Here is a 22,927-nt window from a genome sequence, read left to right as displayed (position 1 = left end):
GTAGCTAGCCGACGCCAGACGTGAGCAAGCCGATGGTCGACAAGCTTCGCATGCCCCCAGCCATAGCTGGGTACGAATGGCACCCATGGAAGTGTGAGCAGGGAGTTAATTTAGCAGGCCAATGTCCACGAACACCCACCGCTTCCAGAATCCACTTATAACTGGCAAGAGCTCGAAATTGATGCCCGAGCCGGCTGTCGCCGCCACAGCTTGGAAGGCCACGCACCCCGAGTGCTGGTGGGCGTCGAACAGGTGAAGTGAGAAGAAATGGCAAAATAAGGCCACGGAAGGGGCGATGCCCACCATGGCCTCACAGATGAAGGCGAAGACGGCAAGGAGAATGATGGATTGAGGATCCAGATGCAGCGCGTGGACTTGGTAATGTGAGAGTATGGCGTTGAAGAAATCAGAGAAAGGGGGGATCAGGCCAGCCAAGAGAGCATGAAGATGACAGGGAATCTCAGTGGCGCCTTGTCGACCATGGTCCGGGAGGCGGGCCAAGTGTAACGCCCACAATGCTGCTATATATCCCACGTGTTGAGGCACGACTTAGAGGCATAACCGCATTGTGGTTTAGTCGCAAGGAGGGTCATCTTCACACAATCCCATGCACTGAAAAAGAAAGGGATAAAGAGAGTTGGCTTACAATCACCACGTCACACAATACTTAAATAATTCATACATCATCCAAAATACACACATATACCGAGTACAGTCAAATCCAAATGAAAAGAAGATAACCCCAAATGCTAGATCCTCGATCGTCCTAACTAGGCTCCACTACTAATCATCAGGAAACAAAACATAGTAACGACCAAGGTCCTCGCCGAACTCCCACTTGAGTTCGGTAGCATCACCTTTACTGGCATCATTGGCACCTGCAACTGTTTTGGTAGTATCTGTGAGTCACGAGGACTCAGCAATTTCCAAACCTACGAGATCAAGCCTATTTAAGCTTATGGGTCGGATGAGGTAGTGAGGTGGAGTTGTAGCAAGCACTAAGCAAATATGGTGCCTAACATACGAATACAAGAGTAAGATGAGAAGCTACGCAACGGTTGTAAAGCTAGAAGTGATCAAGAAGTGATACTGAAACTACGTACGTTCAAACATAACCCAAACAATGTTCACTTCTCGGACTCTACCAAAAAGAGACCGTCATGGCTACACACGCAGTTGATTCATTTTAATTAAGTCAAGTGTCAAGTTCTCTACAACCGGATATTAACAAATTCCCATCTGCCACATAACCGTGGGCACGACTCTCAAAAGTTTATACCCTGCAGGGGTGTCCCAACTTAGCCCATCACAAGCTCTCACGATCAACGAAGGATATTCCTTCTCCCGGAAAGACCTGATCAGTCTCGAAATCTCGGTCACAAGACATTTTGACAATGGTAAAAGAAGACCAGCAAGAACGCCCGACTGTGCCGACAAATCCCAATAGGAGTGGCACATATATCGTTCTCAGGGCACAACGGATGAGACATCCTACGAGTAAAACCAACCCTCAAGTTTCCCTGAGGTGGCCCCGCAGTCTACTCGGTTCGGACCAACACTCAGAGGAGCACTGGCCCAGGGGGGGTTAAATAAAGATGAACCTCGGGTTTGCAACCCCAAGGGAAAGTTATAGGTTGTTAGGCAAAAAATAAGGTTGGGTCTTGCTAGAGCAATTTTATTCAAAGCGAACTATCAAGGGGGTCCCATAACCCCAACCGTGTAAGGAACGCAAAATCAAGGAACGTAACACCGCTATGACGGAAACTAAGGCGGCAACAGTGGAACAAAACACCGAGGAAAATACCAAGCCTTCCACCCTTTTCCATGTATATAGATACATTAATTAAAATAATAGATATTGTGATATCCCAACATATCCATGTTCCAACATCGAACAACCTGCAAGGCAGCTGCAACTAGCAACACTATAAGAGGGGCTAAGAAAAAATGGTAACTTAGCCAAACAACAGTTTGCTAGGAAGGTGGGTTAGAGGATTGACATGGCAATAAGGGAGGCATGATAAACAAGTGGTAGGTAGCGTGACATAGCGATAGAACGAACAACTAGCAAGCAATGATAGAAGTGACATCGAGGGTAATGGTCATCTTGCCTGCAAAGTTCTCAGAGTTGTCGAAAGCTTGATCCTGATTAGTGTACTCAACAGGTTCCTCGTTCATGAACTCGTCTCCCTGCTCTAGCCAAATCAAGAACATAAGCAATGGAACAACAATCAATCACGGTGCAATGCACAAGCAACACGATGCAAGACATCGCATGGAATGGAAGGTATGATGTGCAATGCATATGGGTACTCCAGAAGGGAAAAGATGATCAAGGCATCAACTTGGCAAACCAAGTGTGCCGCTGGAAAGATGGGGTGATGTCAGTCGAAATCTATATAAGGATCACCGGAAATGGATGCACGGTTTGCAAACGACAAGCAAAACAAGAATGATGCAAATATGCGATTAACAACATCATAGCACTTAGAATGCAACAAGAAACTATGCTACAACACTCCAACATAGCAACAAAGCACATAACCATAAAGCACAAGTGAAGCTCTACAAATCATGAACACGGCGATCCTACTAGAACTCACTAGAACAAGCTCAAAATAGCATGGCCAAAATGCAAATGATATCGGCTTCTCGGACATAGAGAAAATACTAAACATGTCAAAATAGCATCATATAGCAATGTTTAGAGCTAGCAAACAACATGCTACAGGAACATATCATGACAAAAAAAGGAACGACATGCTAGTACTAAAGACATAGAACAAAACTCCCTTACTGAACTTTAACAAAAGATGCATAGAAAATGATGTGGCACCCATGCAAACATGGCAAGTTATATGAACAGTTTCAAACTTGGTATTTCATGGCATAACAAGGTAACCAACAATAAGTAGACATGTTCAAGAAGCTAAGAATGGCAAGAGAAAGTTCGTAGGGTACATACATCACTAGCAAAACACATGACAAAACTGAATCTCATGTTAACACTCTGCCAGCAACATTATTTCGCGAAAGTAGAGCATGGAGATGACATGCACTGCTCCATAATTACAACCAAATGCATGAATGGATAGAGTAATACCACATCTTCAAAACACTATTTGTGAACTACCTCAAAATGTGCATGGATCTCATGGTAGCAACAAGTTTACATAGCATCAAAATGTAACAGGAAATGACTTAGCAAAATATTCTGTCTGAAAACAGCAACATCATGAAGCCTACTTGGCATGCTTGTGCTAGTCACCACATAGCTCCTAAAAATACAAGGCTTGCACCACTGTAAAGATGGCATGATGGAGCTCATAAAACATGTATACATCATGGTCATAGGGTGAACACACAAAATGCAACGAAAATGACAAATCGGCAAGTTCTGTTGAATTCCAGCAGACAACATCATATAGCACTTTTGCAACGAGGATTAGGGCATCAATATGGATAGTAACATGCATGCAAATGACACTAACATGAAGAGCATCATGAGATGAACATTTTGATATATCATGCACACAAAATGGAGCTACGACCATGGAGATATAGCATGATGAACAAGTGCACATGATGTTAGGATTTCAGGACTGACGAAAAACGGGGTCAACATTTGGATCTAGGGTTCGGCACGGATCCCAAGGTCAGCCGGATTAGGTCATCGGATCTACGCCGGAGTGGATAAAGACGGCGGCCAGAGTGCGGGGGAGGTTGGATCCGGTGTCGGCGAGGCCGGATCCGCAGCGAGGTCGGCGCGGGGCGCGGCTGCCAGACTTGGGTGGCGCGTCGGGCGGCGGGGCGGTGACGGGTGGCGGCGCGGGCGGGAAGGCAGCGGGCGGAGCGGCTTGGACCGGGTAGGACCGGACCCTGTCCTGGCGGGCCGCTGGCGGTGGAGGCGGGTGGTGCGGCCACGGGCGCTGATGTGGCGCGCAGCGATTGGCTGCAGGCAGCAGCAGAGGTGACGTGTCGCCACCCGATTTGATGAGGTGACACGTCCGGCGGACATGTCCGGCGGCACGAGGGGACGAGGGTTAGGTTTTCATCCGCAATTTCGGGGGAGAGGGACATATATATAGGTAGGGGAGCTAGGAGAGTACAAATGAGGTTCGGTTTTCGCCCGCACGATCGTGATCCAACGACGGAGAGCATGGAGGAGGTTTAGATGGGTTAGTGGGCTGTTTTAGATGGGTGTTGGGTTGCAACAAGAGAGGGGCTTTTGCGGTTACTCGATTAACCGTTGGGGCATAAAACGACCTCCAAATGGAACGAAATTTGACAGGCGGCCTACCGGTGATGTACCAAGTCCACTCAACAAATCTCGGCCCATTCCTAGAACGTTTTTCTCCTGCTCACGAAATGAGATTAGAGGGGTGCAACGGGTGCATGTGGGAGTGTCGGATTGAGAAACGAACAACGGGGAAAATGACTGGATGCATGAGACGAACACGAATGCAAATGAGATGCACATGACGACATGAGCTGAAATGCATGACATGAAAAAAAATGCAAAACAAAAGACAAAAACCCAACCGCGAAGGAAATATCATATCACATAGCCAGAAATGGCAAGAGTCAGAGTTAGAAATTTGGAAAGTTACATCCGGGGTGTTACATCCGGGGATCTCGTCCAGAGAGCTAGGACTGAAAAAACTCCGAATATTCAGAACGGAGGTGATCCTCATGTTCCCAGGTGGCTTCTCGGTCGGAATGGTGCGACCACTTAACTTTCTGGAATTTGATTGACTTGTTGCGAGTCTTGCGCTCAATTTCTTCAAGAATAGCAACGGGGTGCTCATGATAAGACAAATCTTCTTGGAGGTCAATTTCTTCGAAGTTGATAGTATGCCCAGGCGTCTTGAGGCACTTGAAAAGTTGTGACACGTGAAACACATCGTGCACATTTGCGAAGTTGGACGGAAGTTCGAGTTGATAGGCGAGGTCGCCTCTTTTGCCAATGATCTTGAAAGGACACACGGTTGATTCATTTTAATTAAGTCAAATGTCAAGTTCTCTACAACCGGATATTAACAAATTCCCATATGCCACATAACCGTGGGCACGGCTCTCGAAAGTTTATACGGTGCAGGGGTGTCCCAACTTAGCCCATCACAAGCTCCCACGATCAACGAAGGATATTCCTTCTCCGGGAAAGACACGATCAGTCTCGGAATCCCGGTTACAATACATTTCGACAATGGTAAAACAAGACCAGCAAGACTGGCAGACTGTGTTGACAAATCCCGATAGGACCTGCACATATCTTGTTGCCAGGGCACCAGATGAGACATCCTACGAGTAAAACCAACCCTCAAATTTCCTCGTGGTGGCCCCGCAGTCTACTCGGTTCGGACCAACACTCAGAGGAGCACTAGCCCTGGGGGGGGGTTAAATATAGATGACCCTCGGGATTGCAACCCCTAGGGAAAGGTATAGGTTGTTAGGCAAATGTAAAACCAAGGTTGGGCCTTGCTGGAGGAGTTTTATTCAAACAAAACTGTCAAGGGGTCCCATAACCCCAACCGCGTAAGGAATGCAAAATCAAGGAACATAACACCGGTATGACAGAAACTAAGGCGTCATGAGTGTAACAAAACATCGAGCAAAAGGCCAAGCCTTCCACCATTTGCCAATTATATAGATGCATTAATTAAAATAAGAGAATATTGTGATATCCCAACATACCCATGTTCCAACATGGAACAACCTGCAAAGGCACCTGCAACTAGCAACGCTATAAGAGGGGCTAAGCAAAAGCGGTAACTTAGCCAAGCAACGGTTTGCTAGGAAGGTGGGTTAGAGGCCTGATATGGCAATATGGGAGGCATGATAAACAATTGGTAGTTAGCGCGACATAGCGATAGAATGAACAACTAGCAAGCAATGATAGAAGTGATATCGAGGGTAATGGTCATCTTGCCTGCAAAGTTCTTAGAGTTGTCGAAAGCTTGATCCTTTTTAGTGTACTTAATAGGTTCCTCGCTCATGAACTCGTATCTCGGCTCTACCCAAAGCAAGAACACAAGCAACGGAACAACAATCAATCACGGTGCAATGCACAAGCAAAATGATGCAAGACATGGCATGGAATGCAAGGTATGATGTGCAATGCATATGGGTACTCTGGAAGGGAAAATATGATCAAGGCAACAACTTGGCAAACCAAGTGTGCCGCTGGAAAGATGGGGTGATTTCGGTCGAAATCGATAAAAGGATCACCGGAAACGGATGCACGGTTTGCAAATGACAAGCAAAACAAGAATGATGCAAATCTGCGATTAATAGCATTATAGCACCTAGAATGCAACAAGAAACTACGTTACAGCACTCCAACATAGCAACAAAGCACATAACCATAAAGCACAGGTGAAGCTCTACAAATCATGAACACTCAGCTCCAGTTAGAACTCACTAGAACAAGCTCAAAATAGCATGGAAAAAATGCAAATGATATCAGCTTCTCAGACTTAGAGAAAATATTAAACATGTCAAAACAACATCATATAGCAATGTTTAGAGCAACCAAACAACATGTACAGGAACATATCATGACAAACAAAGGCATGTCATGCTAGTGCTAAAGACATAGAACTAAACTCCCTTACTGAACTACACTGCTCCATAATTACAACCAGAGGCATGAATTGATAGAACAATACCACATCTTCAAAACACTATTAGTGAACTACCTCAAAATGTGTGAAGAGCATCACGAAGCGAACATTTTGATATATCATGCATGCAGAATGGAGCTACGGTCATCGAGATATATCGTGATGAACAAGTGCGCATGATGTTAGGATTTCAGGACTTTGACGAAAAACGGGGTCAACCTTTGGATCTAGGGTTCGGCACGGATCCTGAGGTCGGCCGGAGTAGCTCGCCGGATCTACGCCGGAGTGGACGAAGACGGCGGCCGGAGTGTGGGGGAGCTCGGATCCGGTGCCGGCGAGGCCGGATCCGCGACGAGGTCGGCGCGGGGCACGGCTGCCGGAGTTGGGCGGCGCGTCGGGCGGCGGGGCGGTGACGAGTGGCGGCGCGGGCGGGAAGGCGGCAGGCGGCGCGGAGACAAGGTCGGGCGGCGGAGCGGCTTGGACCGGGGAGGGCCCGACACGGGCCTGGCGGGCGGCGGGCGGTGGAGGCGGGTGGCGTGGCCGCGGGCGCTGACGTGGCGTGCAGGGATTGGCTGCAGGGGGCGGCGGTGGTGACGTGTCGCCACCCGATTGGACGGGGCAACGCGTTTGGCGGACACATCCTGCGGTGGGGTTTTTGTCTGGTGGCGCGAGGGGACGAGGGTTAGATTTTCATCCGCAATTTCGGGGGGGAGGGACATATATATAGGTAGGGGGATCTAGGAGAGTCAAAATGAGGTGCGGTTTTCGCCCACATGATCGTGATCCAACAACGGAGAGCGTGGAGGGGGTTTAGTTGGGTTAGTGGGCTGTTTTGGAAGGGTGTTGGGCTGCAACAAGAGAGGGGCTTTTGCGGTTACCTGGTTAACCGTTGGGGCATCAAACGACCTCCAAATGGAATGAAATTTGACAGGAGCCCTACCGGTGATGTACCAATGCCACTCGACAAATCCCGACCCATTCCGAGAATGTTTTTCTCTCGCTCCCGAAATGAGATTAGAGGGGTGCAACGGGTGCATGTGGGAGTGTCATATTGCGAAGCGAACAACGGGGAAATTGACCAGATGCGTGAGACAAACACAAATGCAAATGAGATGCACATGACGACATGAGATGAAATGCATGACATGAACAAAATGCAAAACGAAAGACAAAAACCCAACCACGAAGGAAATATCATATCACATAGCCGAAAATGGCAAGAGTCAGAGTTAAAAATATGGAAAGTTACATCTGGGGTGTTACACCAAGCCATCATCTCCTTCCACTCATCGGAATTGTCGGCGAGCGCCGGACGGATCTGTCCAGCCCTTCTTGATTGACCATCGTCGACCGCTCGAGGGCTGGCTCGAAGGCTGGCGGATCGGCATCTCTTCTTGGATCGGAGCCATTCCATCCTGAGCCTCACACCCCAGATCGGCCCTAGCTATGTTGGTGGCCAGTCCTATTTATAGAGGCCCTGGTCCTCTTCCCAAATATTGAGCGGGAAGGGATCCCATAACGACCAATTTGAAGGGGGACAACTAGTACAAGCTATCCTGACAAAAGTAGTCTTCGCCTGCCAAAGGCTCTGGTGGTGACGCCGTCTTGGGCTCCATTGTGACCTCCATCCTGCTGTCCTGCTAGTCTTGGTCTTGTTGCACCGATATGGAAACCTTTGCCTGATGCCTCAGAACTCCTCACCCGTGCTTGCCTCTTAACACCAAAGAGGAAACGAGGACACTCTGTGCGCTGGCGCCCGCCTGGTCTTGATCGTCATGGCTTACATCATTGGAACCTCGCGAGGTTCGCCTTGCCTCGATCTGTACGCCCCTCGCGAGCCAGCCTAGTGAGGCCGCCCCTGAGGAGGTCTTGCATCGTCCGCCTCAAGAGGCTCTACCCCTCGCGAGGGTCTTGGGTGTTTGTTGGTGAAGATGGGTCGTACAGACCGCCGGTTGAGCCACGCTACGGGCTGCAGGCAGGCAAGTCTAGGGACCCCCGTTCCTAGAACGCCAACAGTCATCGCGAAGCCCACCACGGCGTCACCACCAGAGGCTTTTGCAGGTGAAGACCACTTTTGTTAGGATAACTTGTACAAGTTGTCTCCCTTCGCATTTGGCCGTTGTGGGATCCCTTCCTTCCTACATTTGGGAAGAGGGCCAAGGGCACTATAAATAGGACTTAGCCACCACCATAGAAAAGGGCACCTCACCTCTTGAGGCTGTTCTACCACTGTATGAGTTCATCATCAGCCCCTCGAGGCAATCCACCACAAATTTGGAGTAGGGTATTACACCGCAAGGTGGCCCGAACGAGGATAAACTGCTATGCCCCTTGTTCGTTGGGTTCGTCGATCTAGGCCTTGGAATCATTGAGCGGGCAGATTGGGGGACGAGTTCTTCGCACGCACCCAGAGTTCGAACCTCTCAAGGGTTTGCGAAACCCCGAATCCGACACGGCCCCAAAAGAACAAATATTTTGCTTGATGGGGTTGGTAGCTCCATAATTAATAGAAGCATCAAATTAGTCATGGAACTTGGGAAGATCAAGAACTCACAAAAATGTAATGAACAGAGGCTAGGAGCAGTGATGTAATAGCTAGCATCAGAAAATGTAGGGTAAAACGAACAAAAAGCAGTGGAACCACATGCTAGTTTGCTGATGTGTAATTAAGCATAGAGAACATGAAGCAGTCTGATGGAACCAATAGGTGGCATTAGAACAACACAATTATCATAAATATAGAATGCAAGAAGTAAAATAGTAGGCAGTGATATCTAGGAAGTACAATAATACTTAGGACAAAACTAAAGCATTGTAACTATATGTGCACTGGTTTGTAATTTAGCACATGTAACATGTTCACTGCCAGAAGTATGGCCCTACAGGTGCAAGCAGAATAACGCGTCTCATCAAAAATTGAATGATGCCCTGAAGAAATTCATATGTGCGGTGCTTATGCTAAGAAATTGAACGTAGGTGCCGGCCGTTGGATAATAGTACCTGATTCTCGGTGGCTTATGGGTATCATTGTCATACTTGATAGCTAAGGATCGTTGATGGTGCTCATGTTGCGGTTGAGTTTGGGCCGGCTATCGCCGTTGCTGAAGCGGCTCCGGTGCTTCGGTTGCGGCACCTATCGACATACAAGAAAGCTCATCTATGGTAAGTGAACAGTTCCATGATAAAGAAGAGAAAAACCGAAGGAGTACAAATCAAAATAACCTAATGAGGCTGCGGCATCAGTAAAGCAGGGCCGGTGGAGTTGAAAATTGCATCCGTGGAGCGGGTCCGGTGCAGTGGACGAAGGCATTGGCGAAGCACATCCGGCATAGTGTACAGTGCTTTTGGTGAGGCGGATCTGTTGTGGCGGACGAGGGCTTGTCTGAAGGACCAGTGATGGGGCGGACAAGGGGGTTAGTGAAGGGCCTACACTATGGTGGACGAGGGCGCCGGTTAAGCAGATCCGATGCGGTGGACCATGATGGCGGTCAATGAGATCTGGAGCGGTGGACAAGCCAGTTGCTGAAGTGGCTCCGGTGAAGTGGTGAGTTGGTAGTTGGGGGTTCCAAGGTGCGGAAGGTAGATCCGGCGGGGTGTGAGGTTCACCGCTGCGGCGGAGGACTAGATTCGAAGGCTTGGCGTGATTGGGGAGGTCAGGGAGGGGAAGGGGAGGGGCTCTGGGAACAATGTTGGGGGCAAAGAGGAGAAAACAATGGAGTTACCAAAGCAGCCCTTTTCCGTTCATGTGGCAGCGGTTAAATAGGAATCTCGTAGGGCTAAACTTTCGGGCGAGAGATATTTCGATGTGAGTGAGAAGTTTGAAAGCTTTTGGTGTGTGAAATTAAGTGTTCTGCTCTTGTACGACCGACTATGATATCATGGCTGAGAATTTATTTGTTTTGCACGCAAAAAAGTGCAAGTTTCGAAAATCAATGTCTCCAACTCGAAACTTAGATTGTCCATTCAATTCAAATATGGATCATTGTGCTAGTACAAGCAAATACCATCATACAGTCCAATTCAAATGAAATTCCAAATGTGTTTATCCTAAATATGATGAGAAAATAAAAAATGTGTATGCGTATGAATAAAGTGGATTATTATGAAGCTTGAACATGCCTGTATGTGTATATCTCTAGGTTTGATATATGAAATTGAAATCACGAAATCCCGGCTTAAAAATATACCTTCGTTTAAATGAATTACAAAAGCTAATGATGGAGTCGAATTCCAAAATTCCAATATTAGGTTTGTATTTCTGGTACTTCAAGGTATATCATGCATGTTTAAAAGTATCGTTATCTCATAGTCCAAACTGTGAAACAAATTGATCAATTGACCATGAGTGCACACACTATTGACCATATATATCTCAATTACGCTAAAGTCCCTCAAATATAGACACCTCACTCTTTATCTGAAGGCCCCCCGCCGCCCACCCCCCCCACACAAGTCGTTCTCTCCCCCGGACACGAACACACGAGCACATTAACACCCCCTCTCTTCTAATGTCCGGACCCCAATATAGGTCTCTATAACTTTGTCTCTCGGGCGTGCACACATCTCTTCCCCCACTCTCTAGGTCTCCCCGCATCTCTCTTTCCCAAGAACACACACTATATAGAATGTATCTTTCCCATACACACAAAACGTCGCCCCCAAATGTCTATCTCCCTAGTTATGTGGTTCTCGCACACTCACCTCACACACAACCCCCACTGCAAAGAAGAACACTGTGTCTCCTTGTGCAGCACTCTCCTCTTTTTATCTCTCGCACATGCGGACCTACCCCAGCTCCTTCCCTGTATACATATATGTAACGACTCTTTCCATAGCTACCTAATGTATCATTGTTCTCAATCTCACACGTTGTTCTCTACACCATCTATTCTAGATCTCTCATGAAGTCCCTATCACACACACGATGACTCGCTTACCTTGTGTCTCCATACATAGGCCACTTTTGAACAATATCAACATTGTCTCCCTATCTATACGCCACTTCTGCACACAAACGACCCCTCTCTCTTCCCCTCTCTTCCTCTCTCTCTCCCCCTCGCTAGCTCTCTCTCTCTCTCTCTCACACACACACACCCCTCTCCCACACACACTCGATGTCCCTTCCAAATAGTCTGCTCCCCGCCCACATACATGCTATCCCGCTACTACACATGCCTTTGCCTCTCTTTGACACACATGTCACACCATTCCCCCTTCCCTATACTAGGTTTACATCATTAGTGGTCTCTCTTCTCCACATACACACACTCCCTCTCACACACGCGTGCACGCACAAACACACACAGACAAGCACAAACACCCATCTATGTGGATCCTTCTTTTAATACACACACCCTTGCATATTCTCTCCAGCTCTAGGTATGTATATATCCCCCTCTCTCTAGCTCAGATGCACACCAAAATTCTCCATCTCTCTAACTCACACATCTCTCCCCATGTCCACATGTGTATCTCACACACTCACTCTCTGATTATGTGCATGTGTCTCCACGTTACACAACAGAAAGCCCCATGCACATGTCTCTCTCTATCCTCCACACACAGAGACACAAAGAATCTCTTATCATTGCCTCAGTCTCTACACATATCACACACGCACGCTGACTACAAAAAAAAGACACATCCATGACATTTTGGGCTGAACGAATTTTTTTTCTGTCATACATATGGCACTTCTATGACAATAATTGTGACAAAACCCGGTATCATCATAGATGTGGTGAGCTCCTACTTCTATGACAAAAAATCATGACAGAAAAAGGGCTTTTTGTCCTGGGCGGGCCAGAGATGCAGCTGCATGACATTCTTTGGGTCGTCCATAACGGAAAAAATCGTGGTAGAAGCGAGGGGGAGGAAAATTTTGGGGAGTTCCCGGTTATGGTGGGAGGTCGGGGGCCGAGCGATGCGCATTTCTCTCGTACACGTACGCGCGTGTGTGCGAGGCGTTGGCTCTAACTGAACTCGAGCGAGGAATTGGGCTCTAACTCAACCTGAGCAATTGCACTGCAGGCTACGCGTTACTGAACCCGAGCGATCGATCGATGGCTGTTAACTGAACCCGATTGAGCGATTCCTTCGCTACTATTGCTAACTGAAGCCGATCAATGCTGCCTCTGGGATGAATAGTGAGTGTTGCGGGGGGTTTGGATGAACAGTGAGCTATGGCGTTGCCTCTGGATGAACAGGACCCCGTGGTTTGGTGGAGGGCTAGATGAATAGTAGATGGTGGAGGGGTGCCCGTGGAGGGGTGGTTGAATAGGACCCCGTGGTGTGGAGGGTTGGATGAACAGTAGACGGTGGAGGGGTGCCCGTGGAGGAGTGGTTGAGCAGTAGCCGGTGGAGTAGCGCGCGGTGGAGGCTGGATGAACAGGAGCCCGTGGAGGCTGGAGGAGGTCGACGGTAGCCCATGGAGGCTGGAGGAGGTCGACGATGGAGATGAACAGTATCCTGTGGAGTCCCATTTTGCGGTACGCCACACCCCTCCCGATGAACAGGACCCCCGTTTCGACCGTAGCGCTCCAACACAAGTCCGTTTCGTCCGTTTTGCGGTACGCCACACCCCTCCCGATCAACAGGACCCCTGTTTCGACCATAGGAGGTCCGTTTCCTCCATTTTGCGGTACGCCAGACCCCTCCTGATCAATAGGACCCCATTCCGAATGTAGGAGGTCCGTTTCCTCCGTTGTGCGGTACGCCAGGCCTTGTTTCCATCGCCTGTTCTGTCCAAGCCCTCCCAATGAACACGACCACGCATTCCGTTCCGACCCAGCCGGTTGGCTCCCACGCGTTCCGTTGCCTCCCAATGAACACGACGCATTCCATTGCCTCCCCATGAACACGACGCATTCTGTTGCCTCCCCATGAACACGACGACGACGATGTTTCTCCATTCCGACCCAGCCATGTACAGGAGACCTGGCCGTACGTATGCGTGAGTAGGCTTTCGAGACCCCGCCCGTATGTACACATACGTGGCCACATTTTATTTCTTGCACCCTGGCCGCTCTACGTATGTGTACATGCTATGTGCGCGGCTCTACTACGACACGTGCGCGCCTCTACTATGACATGTGCACGCCTCTACATCCACCATTATATATGTACGTACACGTTCGCGGCCAGAATGACAACGCTACGTACGCTTCGACCGGGTGGGTCCCGACTGTCAGGCACTTCCTTGCCTGCGAAGATGTAGCTGGTGGGTCCTAGCAGTCAAGGGGGCGAATCGTTTTTTTTGCCCGGACGCACTTCCTTGCGTGCGAAGATGTAGCTGGTGGGTCCCTGCAGTCAGGGGGGCAAATCGTTTTTTTGCCCGAACGCACTTCCTTGCGTGCGAAGATGTAGCTTGTGGGTCCCAGCAGTTAGGGGGAAACGTTTTTTGACAAAATACGGTGGCCTATCCGGTGGGTCCCCGCTGTCAGGTGGAGGAATCATTATTTTGCACGTAATGAGGAGGCACTTCCTTGCTGCGGCCGTGGACCCAGCTGTCAGCCTCTCCACGTACAGTCCACATCCGATGGAAGTCGTTCCACGCCACGCCGAGAGCACCACGGTGGTGGACGATAGCGAGGACTAGGATGGGGACGACTCAGAGCCAGGGAAGACTCAGCAGTGGATGCCCACGCGAAGAGGAGTATGAGGGTTCACTAGTTCGGCTGCGGTGTGAGGCTGTTGTCGCCGCAGAATAACAGGGGGTGTGGGTGAGTAGAGGGATGGCCTGGCCAGCGGTGGGAGTAGTAGGGGGCGGTGAGGCCTCCGCGGCATCACAACCGGCCACGGGAGGCAAGAGCACGCGGCACGACCAGCGCTGGTTTGGGCGGCTGGAGCAAGAAGACCAGAGGTTGAAGAAGCACTACGGCCGTTGGATGAACATCATACGGTAATAGGAGCTAGAATCGTTCATATTGACTAAGTTGACAAAGCCCTTCGTCCCCGTCAACTTGGTAGGCTCACAAGTCAGCCTCCCACTATGCTGGGTTCCAGCTGGCAGGGGAAATATTCAGTTTTTTTGTGCGTAATAAGGAGGCACTTCCTTGTGTGCGAAGATAGCTGGTGGGTTCGACATGTCAGTGGGGGGCATGTTATTTTCCCAGAAGTCAGCTGGAGGAATCATTATTTTGCACGTAATAAGGAGGCATTTCCTTGTGTGCGGCCGTGGACCCAGCTATCAGCCTCTCCACGCACAGTCTATTTCCGATGGTGTCGTTCGTTGACCACATTGACCATGCCGCGTCGAGCGCATCCAAGGTGGTGGACGACGGGGACGCCCCGGACAGCAACGAGCCGAAGATGGGAAGACACGGGAGTACAGTCGCATACGGAGAGGTGTACGAGGGTTAACTGGTTCTAGTGCGGTGTGGTTCGTAGTCGGTGGAGAAGAACAGGTGGTGTGGAGGGGTGGAGGGATGGCCTGGCCAACAATGGAGTAGCGCTTCATAGCGAAGTGTGCTAAGCAGAGCTTCTAGCAGCAGGAGGCGGGAGGTGGTCCCGGCGGCGCTGGAGGAAGAAGACGAGAGATTGAAGATGGATGTCGGTCGTTGGATGTAAATCCAATGACTAACATGTCAGAATCATTTCTTGACTAAATTGACAACGACTTGCGTTGGCTTCGACCTATTGGCCCACATTTCAGCCTCTAAAAATGTGGCACGTATTCAACCCATTTTTTTAGAATTTACAGTCTTTTTTTTGCGCGGTAGAATTTACAGTCAATTTGATCTTTTTTTTGAATTACAGCCATTAGCTGGGCTGGGTGAACAAATAATGTAGCGTCCATGCGGCCCATTTATTTTATTTCCTAAGAAATTATAGGCCATTTGCACTTTCTCAAAATACACGATCTTGCTGGGCTGATTCTAATTATAATGTTGGGTTGGGCCAGCAATGTTATCAAAAAAATAAAAAGGGGCTGAGCATTTTGTTATAAATATATTTAAATAATAGGTGATATTATTACATGCGTCCATAAATGTTACCAAGCTTTTGTACACAATCACGAGGATTTTCATGCCAAAACAATCCAGGATTTTATTTGTTAAGAAATTATTTTTATAAGTTAATAAGATGTGGGATATTGTTTTCTTACATATGTAAGTATCTGTTAAATATATGATGACAATAAAAATAATATATAATAACATATGAAATAAGTTTTTTAGAAAAACAGGGAGCATCTCCCCGGTTCCATTGCTGACAACGAGATCACAACATACTCTGATACAGCAGCTCAAAGAGCAGTTCGAAAGCAAAGGTAGAAAAGCTAAAAACTAGGGGGGTGGATAAACAAGTTCTCTGAATAACACAAATCACCCGAGTGGTGCCAAAGGCAGAGCGGATTGAGCACTCAAATGACACAAGGAGGGTCCAGCGAAGCCTTCATGGTCTTCAGCGAGGGGCCGTGTCAGCCTGCGGCGACCAATAAGAAAATGGAGACACCGGGCTGGAAGGCGTAGCATGGTGGATGTCCTTCTTTTTCGGCGCCAGGTGCCCATCATCTTCATCAGAGATCTTGAGACGAGCCCACGGGTCCAGCCCCAGAGCAGGTCGAGCCTTGTTCAGCCACAATTGATCACCAATGGTTTCTGGAGGGATCTTGTTAGGGTTACCACGAAGCTCATCAACTTATCCTTGTCCGATCCGGAGGAGAGAATCGCCCAGTTCCTCACCATGTTCCTGATCAACCTCATGACCCGCGGAATGGAAATCCAGGAGGTGTTACTGAAAAACATAGCATTTCTATATTTCCAAAGGCACCAAAGGACAGCTGAGCTAACAGTATTTAAAATCGAGAAATTTTTGGTAGCAATCCAGAATCTGGCGACAGATTCGAAGGATGAGCCAATCTGACTAGAGAAATATTCCGCCCAGAGATGTTTAGCAACTATACATTCAAAAAATATGTGATAACAAGACTCTTGTTCCAAGCAGTAAACACAATCAAGGGGTTTGATGATGTGTCTCTTTCTAAGGTTATCCCTAGTCATCAATTTGTTTTTGGAGAGAAGCCATAGATATACATGAATTTTAGGGGGAACTCTCAATTTCCAGACAGCAAGGATAAACACGGGTTGAACCCCTCTAAAGTTGATAACATGATAGAGGGAGATGGAGGAATACTTCCCCTTATCGTCCAGCTGCCAAATCAGGGCATCCGACTCGGCAGTAAAGGTAATGCTTTTGGCGATTTCCTCCAACTAGAAATATTGTTCTATGAGACTATCACTAAAGTTCCTTCTAAAATAGAGTTTTAGGCATTGACCATCCCAAACTTCATTGACACTTATGTTAAGCTCATTGCAGACAGAGTAAATAGGCCAAAATTGGACTGTTAGGGGGGATGTGCCAAACCAAGTATCTTCCCAGAACCTGGTTCTGCTCCCATCCCCTATGTTCCATCTGTAGCCAAATTTCACAGCATGCATAACAGATTTTAATCCTTTCCAGAATCTAGAGGTCTTAGGGTTGGAGGAAGGGAGAAAAATATTAGGTTTATTTCCTAGGTATTTATGGGCAAAAAGAAGCTTCCAGGGTTTCAGGTCTTCCTCATAGAATCTTTTAATCCAAGACCCTAGAAGACAGATGTTAATTTCTTGGAGGTTAGGTACGCCTAGGCCTCCGAAATATTTTTTCATAAAGACTAGGGACCAATTAGCAAGGTGTATCTTCCTATTTCCCTCAAAATCATTCCACAAGCAATGAGACATCTGAGAATTGATGAGGTTCACTGCCCATTTAGGTAACTTGAAGAAGGAGAGGAGATACACTGAAATGCTAGCCAAACAAGCTTGTATGAGGATCAATCTACCTCTGTAAGAGAGAAGTTTGCCCCTCCACCGAGCAATCCTTTTAATGATTTTATCCAGAAGGGGTTGGATATCCTCTCTCCTCAGTTTATCATAGTGGAGAGGGATACCTAGGTACTTAATGGGGAAGTTACCTTTATTACAGACTAGAATAGGGAGGAAGTCAGCTAACTCCTGATCATCCATGTTGATAGGGATGAGTTCCCTTTTAGAGTAGTTGATTCTCATGCCTGAGACTTGTTCAAAATAGGTTAGAACAGTTTTCATATTGCTAGCATGTGTGGAGTCATTGTCTAAGAAAAGGATGGTATCATCTGCATATTGAAGGCAGACGATGCCACCAGGGCAGACCTCAGGACAGAGCCCTGCAATCAGACTATGATCAGCAGATTTTCTCAGCATTTTAGTAAGAACGTCCACTACTAAATTAAACAAAAGCCGGGAGATGGGGTCACCTTGCCTAAGGCCTTTACCAGCAAGGAAAAAATCACTTTCACAGTTATTTAACTTGACCCCAATAGACCCCCCATGAGTACGTTGTTGGATCCAACTAGTCCATTTACCCCCAAAACCTCTAAGCTCTAGGAGCTTCATAAGGAAATCAAGGTCAACTTTATCGAAGGCAGTCTAAACTAGAACTACCATCTAGAGAAAAATTCTCACAAACAGAGACTTCATATCTGTTTTGGTAAGGGTAAATAAAGGAAGAGCATTCAATGCCATCATTAAGAGAAGTACATCTACACCAATCTTAGCAGCAATGGCATTGAAGGAAGGATCATTAAAGTTGGAGAAGGAAGTGTGTTTCATACCCTGGGGTTTTTGCACTTCCAGGTTCTGAACCTCTTTGAGCGGTTGAGCCTTTTCAATAATGGTTCTCTTGTCACCAGCTACCCTGGCACTGGTTCTGGTGGCTTGAACAGGACCCCATTTGGGAAGGTGCTTCTCCTTAGGAAGGGCAGGGAAGTCAGAGTTGTATTTTGAGTCCAAATTTTCTGGGAGTTTAGTTGTTTCAACAAGTGCCTCTTGATCCTCTTATAGATCTACAGAACCTTCTAATTCCATCAGATCATCATCTTCCAGGAGCCCATTTGCTTCTCCTTAGGAAGGGCAGGGAATTAGGGAGGTGTGTCTTGAGGATTGAAGTGGGTGTATTTTCTCCAAGCATCTGATTGTGGCCAAAAGGCTGTCCTCTGGTGTTAGGGGCCCCAGAATTGGCAGCAGGCCCTTTATCTGATTCAGATCTAGAGCTCCTGTTGGATTCACCATCTTTAGTAAGATTGGTACCAGTTTCAGCTACAGAGACATATGTACTAGCAGAGAGGATGGTGGAGGTGCCAGTTTCAGTGGGGGTTAAGGACTCCACCTCAATGAGTAGCCTATAGATTTTGTTCCCAACTCCAAAAAAGCCTTTCAGCAGGGATTTTGGAGGGATCTTTACATAAGATTTTGACCCTAACAGTTTCATAGAATGACTTGAAATTATGCTGCCAATCCACATCCAATAAGACCCCCAGAGTGGAAGTGATTTGATCCAGCATAGTCCAGTTACACCACTTGGGGGTTCAATTTCCTGATCTTGATCCAAGTTTCCTGGAGGTCCTCTTCAGCCTCAATCCTGCCTTTCCAGACTTCAACATTGACTACAACATTTTCTTTTTTGAGACCAAAACAGGGGTATCCAGCAACTTGAAGTACATCTATTTCAGGAGGGAATTTGACCAAGAATATCCACTCATCTAGGGCATTGATTGGCCAGGGCCAGTTGGTTTTGTAAATGTCTGCAAACTCAGTGGCAAGTTCCTGCTTGGTCACTTCACCAGCTTCTACCAGAACAATCCCCACATTCTTCAGGGAGCCATGATACTGAGCATTTTCATCAGGTGGCTTTATGTGGTAGAACCCTAATCCTAGAGCAGCACTTCCAACATATCTAGCAGAACTGTGGGTTTTCCTTCTGACAGGGCAATTCTCAACTTTATGGTAACCATTTTGCAGATAAAACAACTCTTGGGCTTGAAACATTTATCCAAATGATGCCCTGGTTCCCCACAGTTGTAGCAGATTACCTCAGAGTATGCCATAAGGTCCGAAGCAGGGGCAGGAGCAGTTTTCTGGATGTCCTGTCTCTTCTTTTGCTAATTCTTGCCTTGAAATTTCCTAGTGATCTGAGAGTCAAAACCACCAGCAGATTGATCTTGGGCAATTACAGGAGCCTGCCCAGATTGTGCCCCCATTTGGGGTGGAGGTGGGCCGTACCACTGCCCAACCGGCGCTTCCCCCCATTGTGATAGGGGAAATTCATCGGAGTTCCTGGTTCCTTCTCATCCTCCATCCATATGTTGTCTCTCAGCAAGCAGAAATAACCACCAGACAGGTCAATTGAAGCAGATTACAAGCCTAATTTCAATCTTCTGTAGGTTTTGGGGAGAGGTAAGGTAGGGGATCCACCTGCTCCAGCTCCGGTGGCATGCTAGTGGGCATGAGTCCAGTCAAGCATTCCCATCTCACAGCATAACGTGGATCTCCTGAATTCACTTCTCCTTTCGCCCATCGAATGAATGCAATCGGCGGCTCCCTGGGGTGGGGCATCCTGTTCTTCTCCAAGAAATCTCCTTCAAAGTAGATCCGTAGGGCTAGATTCAGCAGCTCCCAATCCACATGATCCTTGCACATCCGAGTATACCTGCGCGAGTGAGAGAATGGATTCGGTCCCTCCTCAGCCTACTCCCTCGCAGCTTCCTCCTCTGCTTCCCTCCATTCGTGCGTGCACTGGGTCCAGGAGAGAGCGTCATCGCGGATCCGCATCGCTCGCTCCCTCCATCTCCTCCCTCGAGTCTCCCACAGCACCGCCGTCGCGACGGAGTTGAGCGGTTGGAGCATCCGCGGGAAGGCTTTGTATACATGTGGGAGATGCATCTTGTACATCTGCCTGTCTTCCAGCCATTCCCATGTGGATACGGCCGATGACTCCATGGGGCGCGCGAGCAGACTTGCTGAGGTGGGCAGGCGCGCCCGGAGTCAGGAGGCGGGGGGTGGCGGCGAGATCTATGGCGGCGGCGAGGGTGGAGGTAGTGGCGGGGGCGGCGGCGAGGGTGGAGGTGGTGGCGGGGGCAGGGGCGGGGGCGAAGGGGATTGCGAGAGCGGTCATCTATTTTCCAATTATGTGAACTAAAGAGTCAACATATAAAATAATTTAAACATATATAATATAGTTAGAAGGGAAACATAAGTTGGACCTGGCGTTCCTATTCTTATATAGAAAAATAGAACAGACATCTGCGTTTTCTTCAAAAAATACATAAATTGGGCTGCCAAAAATAAAACCTCGGATGGGAGGTCCATTGTCCGGTCGATACATGATGGCCCTAAGAAAATACAAACAGGCATATGGACCTCCCATCCGAGGTCGTGGGCTGCACATGTTAAAAATGAAAGCCTAGACGGGGCAGCCCAAAACCACGTCCAACACTTGCCAAAACTTCGTCCCTCGTTTTCTCTGTGTTTCGCACACTCGACATTGTGTGGAGTTTTGACTGTGCATCATATGAAGATATGCTATGCATGAATGTTGATCAGCATGATGTTAACTGGCTGGTAGTTCCATTTTTGACCATGAATAAAACTTCCAACATGATGTTAAACCTGTTTGAAAAGGCCGTGTTAATATAAATGCTCTGCCACTGAAAGTTGCAGTTTCTTATCTGAAACTAAAACTTGCAGTTTGTTCTGTGAGAATCACATTGTCTGCACTTTTATACTCCTATGAAACTACATTTTTTTATGTGCTAAAAATAGATATCTAAAATTCATAAAATACTTCATATGCTCAATACTGCAAATCTGAAATTCAAAAAACATTCATATCTGAAAGTACTCTCAAAATACACAACACAAAACACAATTCACAACCTGTAAATACTGACAACCCTAAGCTCCTCCTGACAATTCACAACCTGCCTGACTATTGGGTTGGGGGGGTAGCCCCATCCTATTCCTCGGCGACAAACAACCGCCCCGTGAGACGATGTGAATGGCGAGGGAGACGATGGCGGGGAAGCATCGTCGGGCCAACTGCATTTCTCCTCCTGAAGTTGGGTTCGGTCGACGAAGACTCCACCGGCTCGCTCTGGCAGGACACCCTCACAAACGACACCCTGTAGATGCTGGATCCTTCAATCTCTGGTGGATGCTCCATCTAGGATCGATACTCCCACCACCGCTCCCTCACGATCGGATTCGGTGAATCTGTTTGCTCCATGGCCCAGAGGAGCAGCTCTATGTACTCCGGCGCGACTCCCTTCGGGAGTATCGCCGCCTTTTCGCTCTGTTGTAGATATTTGGCCATGGATGTCGCCGTCGCCGCTAGTTGGTCCTTGTTATCAAACCAAGATTGTATCTCCAACATCCTAGCTAGCTTCACAGGGTCGCCGTCTGCGATCCTCACGTATCGGTTGTACTCCTCCATCGACATACTTCTCCACAGCACCTTCACTCGCCGGCGGTGGTTTTTGAATGGAAGAGGAGAGGACCACCGCTGGTTTTGGATTAGAACGAGAGAGGAGCGACGCTGGTTTTGGACTGGAACAGGAGAGGAGGGGTAGTGGTTTTGAAATGGAAGAGGAGAGGAGCGGCGCTACATTTAGATTGGAACAGGAGAGGAGTGGCGGTGGTTTAAGAGGAGAAGAGCGGAAGAGCAGCGCTGGTCTTGGAAGTATTTTGTTGTTGTTTTGCGTATTTTGGGTCAAAGTTTGACCACGTACTGTATTTGACAAGCAAAATGTGAATTCATGTCACCAAAAATTGTATCATTTGGTTCGTATCTGAATGTACTTTCAAATTATATTATTTTTGCAACGTATAACATATATTTTATGTGCGAAAATCATGGTCAATTATGACCCAGAATAAAAGGGAGACTAGTTAATGTGGGATCGCTTTCTTAATTGAAGGGTAAATTGATTTTGATTTTGATCCATTCACAGCGCGCCGGCCCTCTTGTCCAATCCTAAATCGTTGCCGCACGCTCCTCTCCCTCTTCTCCATTGCAAAACAACCTCCGCTCCTCTCCATCATCTCCATTCCAAAACCACCGTCTCGCCTCTCCCTCTTCTGATCTTCTCTATTGCAAAACCACCTCCTCTCCTCTCCATCATCTCCATTCCAAAACCACCGTCTCGCCTCTCCCTCTTCTCTATTGCAAGACCACCGTCTATCCTCCATTTTCTAGACGCTTTGCTCCATGGCGCGGGCGCAATCCATGGATACAAAATTAGTATACTGTATACTATTTAAAAGTCGAGGGCGGGGCTTTTCCTGCGCGGTAGGCGGTAGGGCAGTTTTGCCTAGTCGGTTCGACAGAGACGCGAGAAGACGAGTGAGTAGGCTGCTGCAAACATAGGGCTGTGTGATTTGATAGCGAGTTACTGCTGGACTGGTGGGGCCCCGTGATTTGACTTGCCATTATCATTTTTACTGCGG

Source organism: Triticum urartu, chromosome 1A (assembly GCF_056163025.1).
Source record: "Triticum urartu cultivar PI428250 chromosome 1A, HENAU_Tu73, whole genome shotgun sequence".
In the NCBI taxonomy this organism is placed as follows: domain Eukaryota; kingdom Viridiplantae; phylum Streptophyta; class Magnoliopsida; order Poales; family Poaceae; genus Triticum; species Triticum urartu.
Note: the sequence above shows the minus strand (reverse complement) of the source record.